Source organism: Capsicum annuum, chromosome 1, assembly GCF_002878395.1.
Source record: "Capsicum annuum cultivar UCD-10X-F1 chromosome 1, UCD10Xv1.1, whole genome shotgun sequence".
Classification (NCBI taxonomy): Eukaryota; Viridiplantae; Streptophyta; class Magnoliopsida; order Solanales; family Solanaceae; genus Capsicum; species Capsicum annuum.
In genome coordinates this window covers 250,268,446-250,273,156 of record NC_061111.1, presented here as the reverse complement: position 1 = coordinate 250,273,156, position 4,711 = coordinate 250,268,446, and the positions used below count along the sequence as shown (strand labels likewise).

General features: G+C 33.6%; 1 long non-coding RNA gene and 1 pseudogene across 1 annotated transcript; both read right to left on the bottom strand.

Annotated features, from left to right (window-relative positions):
* Positions 1-234: 234 nt before the first annotated feature.
* On the bottom strand, positions 235-904 carry LOC124889556. Its single transcript, XR_007048605.1, has 3 exons — positions 651-904; positions 377-496; positions 235-266 (listed from the first exon to the last, which is right to left on the bottom strand). It is a non-coding gene; the product is annotated as an uncharacterized LOC124889556 (long non-coding RNA).
* Positions 905-959: 55 nt separating this feature from the next.
* On the bottom strand, positions 960-2,576 carry LOC107850277 (annotated as a pseudogene).
* Positions 2,577-4,711: the final 2,135 nt, after the last annotated feature.

Sequence of the window (4,711 nt, the reverse complement as noted above, 5' to 3'; positions counted from 1 at the left end):
ACCAAGTACCGTATCAGGAAACAAAAATTGATATCTTAATAATTAGCCAAGAGAAAAGGAGGAGTATCAGGAAACAAAAAATGATATCTTAAAACTGAAATATCATAACTATTGATACTAAAATTTATAGCAGCCTAAAAAATCTTATAGCTATTTTAGAAAGTGATAATTCAAATTCTTACCTCTAGTTGAGCCACCATAGCTCTATCAAACAACTTAGATGTAGTCTTTTTCCGTTATTTCTCTTGAACTTCAAATAACACTATCTGCATTTGGAGATCAATTGACTTCTAAAAACGCTTAATTTCAAGCAGAGAGGAGATTTTAACTCTATTTATTGGGCTATACCCAAATCGATTAAAATTATATTCCTTACCTCTCGATATAAGGTATTCTCACATCACAAAAACATCTCCTTTGTTGTCGTTGCCATTATCTTCTTTCTGCTTGAACTCCAAAAGCCACTCTTTTATATTCTTTTCGATTGTTTGCTCCCCTTTGCAAATGAAAAATTGAATTAGAAGAATTGAAAATTGCTCTTTTATCAAATTCTTTACTGAATTGAAACTGAAAAATGAGCAAAAAAGAAGTGTTGAGGAAAAAAAATAATGAGAAGCTAAACATAAATTGAAACAGAGGATGAGACCGACCTGATTAAAGCAAACACGTAGACATTAGAAAACTGAAGATGCTACGCCACTTGCCGGAGTTTTTATCAGAGGAGGACGACTGTGGTGGTTGCGGTGGTTGCGGCGGAGGACGGTGGTGGTGGGAAGCAGCAGGAGAAACACACTTTTTGAGTTTTTGTTTGATAGAAGTAGTGCTATGTTGAATTGCGGATGGTTCTAGAACAAGGGAAGAGTGATTTTTATTAGTGTAAAATTCCAACCTTACCTTGGTCGTTCCTAGGTTGGCTCTTCTATATAGTAGAAAAATATAACAAAACTACATTTGCTATTTTACCTAATCTGTACCAAGTCAAAAAATGGCTCTAGCTTTCTCTTTAGCACAGGCTTATTCTCTTCAGGATTCCCAAAAACATTCCATAATCTTAGTGTCTCCTCCGCTGCTGCATTCGCCACTGTATAGCCATCCGAACTCTGAAACATGTCGAAAAGGAAAGTTGGTAAGGCACAGTGAAATATGAGCGTAAACGAACACGACGTGGCGTTATTGGTTAACAAATCATACCTGAGCCATATGAAGAACTCGTGATGTATGACCGAAAAGTTCTGAAATTTTCGTCATAGAAGGATACTTCCAAACAGTGAGCTGGTTGTCAGTAAAACCGTGAGAACTCAAAAGCTCGCGCTCATGTCTGTTCCAAAGCAAGGAACAGACTTGTGAACCTGTATCGACAGTGTTCAGGCATGCCCCGGTATTGGTGTTCCAAAACTTTATGCACTGATCTCCAACGCCGCCACCTGAGGCAACCATGTTACTCTGGAGAGGACACCAAGAAAGAGCTTTTACAGCAGCTGTATAATCTGTCATACGGTGGATTCATTGGCGTGAGTTGTTAGGAGACCCCATCGATAGGCTCCATATATGGACCAAATTATCGTTCCCTCCACTAGCCAACTGCTGGCCTGACTCAGACCACTTCAATCCACATATCTCCTAGGTATGTCCCCTATATTTTCTAACTACGTGGGATCTTCCACGCACGTCATTGTTGAAGATCATACTATCCATGCCTCCAGTTATCAGTATGTGGCCACCATTCCAATCAAGTGAGCCAACCCTTAATTTGTGTCCTCGTAACATCCTCAATTGTGTAGAAAGAAAAGAAAGATGTTAGACTTGTGATAATAATTAGACTAGAAGAAGGAAGACGGCGAAAGAAACCACTTACCAATTGGCTAGACCCCTGCAAGGTGTCCCACAGCTGAACGTGCGAATTATTCAAGGCAACTGCAAGGTGTCTTCCATCTGGTGACCAGCTGACGCTAGTCACGGGCCCAAAATCATCACCAACCGTGAGAAGCTCAGTAGTCGACCCATCAGAAGCATCCCACAGATATACAAAATACCCTAACCCAATGGCAATAACATTACTGCTCCCCCAATCTAACAAATTGAGACAAAAATCATCAGGGATGTCAGGAGCCTCCAGGGTCCTCTCCGCAGACTGTTAACAAGCAAAAAGTTGTCTAAGTTAGCCAAGATAAAAACACATTTATTTACACACTAATACAATAAGTAGAGTTAGACAGTAAAGAAAAACTCACTTGGGGAATGTATCTCCGCTTTTTAACCAGTTGAATATGTGATGGAGATTGGGAAACTCTGTGAGCCGAAGGTGGAGGTTTATTCTTAAAAGCAAGGATCCTCGTTCTGTTCATGTTGAGTTCTTGTGCTAACAGCTTCAAGTAAGATGAAGAATTTAATCCAACGTGTTCCTTTTTAACCTTGCCACCAGTGAGCAAGTAATGTGCATAGTCAAAATCCATCGCAGAGCGATTGGGAATGAACCTGTCCAGCTGCATTTCAGAAAAAAAAAATCATCATTTACACTGAAATTGTATTCAAATCCAAGTCGGGCCTAGAATCATCTCTATCATACAATCATCATTTACAACACAGAATCAACAAGATATACTTAAAAAAAAAAAAAAAAGCGAAAAAGGAAAAACCTTACATTTTCTTCATTTTTTTTGTTACGATACATTTTCTTGATTTTTTACGAGGCCACAAGAATGAGAGATTTTTAACGAGGCCACAAGAATGACAGCAAGAATTAGAGATTTTTACGAGGCCACAAGAGTGAGAGCAAACAATGAGAAACTTGGGCGAAAATTTTATCCTAACGTATATATCTAATGGGTATATAGAGAGAGAGTGTGAGTCTATATTGCAACAACTTATACGTGAACATGAGTGATCGGGCCTAACTATGAAATATTTTACGTCAATAACTATTTACCTGTTTCTTTAAAAAATTATTATAGTCTTCTGTATTTTAAAATTCGATCTATATATGTCTTAAAATAGCTAGTATATCATTTATATAAATAATAGTGTAAAGTACCAAAAAATAAAAATAAAAATCCCTCTATGCTAAAAAAGAAGAAAATAGAAAAAAGATACAAATAATTACTAAAATAAAATTAGAAAATTTTAAATTAATATTTCTAAAGCATGCATCTCTAAATAAAAAGAAAAAGAAACAAATGAAGTAAAATCGAAGAAAATAGAAAGATACATATAATTATTAAAATGAATATTAGAGAATTTAAGAATACGAAGATCGAAAAGTAAAAACTTACTTACAATTTCATATTTAAAAAAATCTCTGATAACTGTGACAATTCATATACTCCTATTTCTTAATCTTAAAATATAAATAAATATTTAAAAGAAAAAGAGAGATTAAAGATAACTGCATTAACAAAACTCTTACTGATTAACATTTCTTGTTCTTTCTGCAATCTTAATACTTAATAGTCGCAAAATATTAGTTTTTTGATAAACTTAGTTAATTTTAACTTTTAAGAAGTAATAAGTTATTTATTATTTGTACCTAAATACTGTACTTATATACTATCAATTTCTTTATTTTTATATGTATAATGTGTTAGTATAATACGATTATTATTTTTTTTCCATCTTCTTCATCATTCAGTATCACATTTAATAGAGTCCAAAACCATGCACTCTACTCATGGGGCCCACTTCTCAACCCCCCAACCCTCAAACCTACCCCACCCAATCCACTCCTATCATCATTGTATCACCATTCCTAATTATTCTATTTTATGTGTCATTATTTAATTGAATATAAAATTTAAGAAATAGAAAAAAATTTGGTGATATTTATTAATTTATTTTTTATTAAAAAATATATTATTAATATCTTTAATTAAGTGAGATTTTATAAGTGTGATCAGTAAGAATAAAAATAAAACTATATTTTTAAATAGCTATCAAATAAAAAAATATGACTTTTTTTAAAAAATAAATTTTAAAAAACGACGACACGTAAAATGAAACAGAAGAAATATATAGATAATATAATTTTTCGTAAAAGGAATTTCGAAAGGACTCCATGGCTTGTTAGCTCTGCCCCTACTCGACATAGACCCACATCTCTATCCCATCCCCACCTTAACTCATCTATCTTTAGCGTAACATAGTTATTAGTTATGTATAAATAATATAATTTTTCGTCAAAATTATATATAAATAGCCGTATAAGTTGAACACAAAATAATATAAATTCCGACAGTTTAAAACTTAATTGCAGAAAATTCCAAAATTTTACATTATTATTGAAAATTTTAATTTTGAATCTGTAAAGATACATAATTAACTTTCAATACATCAAATGAAGATAGATTTTTTTTTTATAAACACACATAATTGACTCTCGATACATTTTTTTTTATTTTAAATTTTGTCGAAATAAATAATTAACTCCCGATACATTCAATAAAAATACATAATTAATTGAAAATTTTATAATTACTTTGAATGAAAATTTGCATAAATATGATAAGTTAAGAGCAGTTGGGATGGATCATGCATCCAACTTCCAAGCTAGCTCCGCCCCTATTCCACATGGACCCCACATCTCAACCCCTCACCCCACTGCACCCCACCACCAACTCTCCTCCCACACCACCACCAACTCTATGTCTTTAGCATAAATCACCAGTCTGTTTCTCTCTATGTTATTTAACTACAACTAACCCATTTTGATATTTTTTCA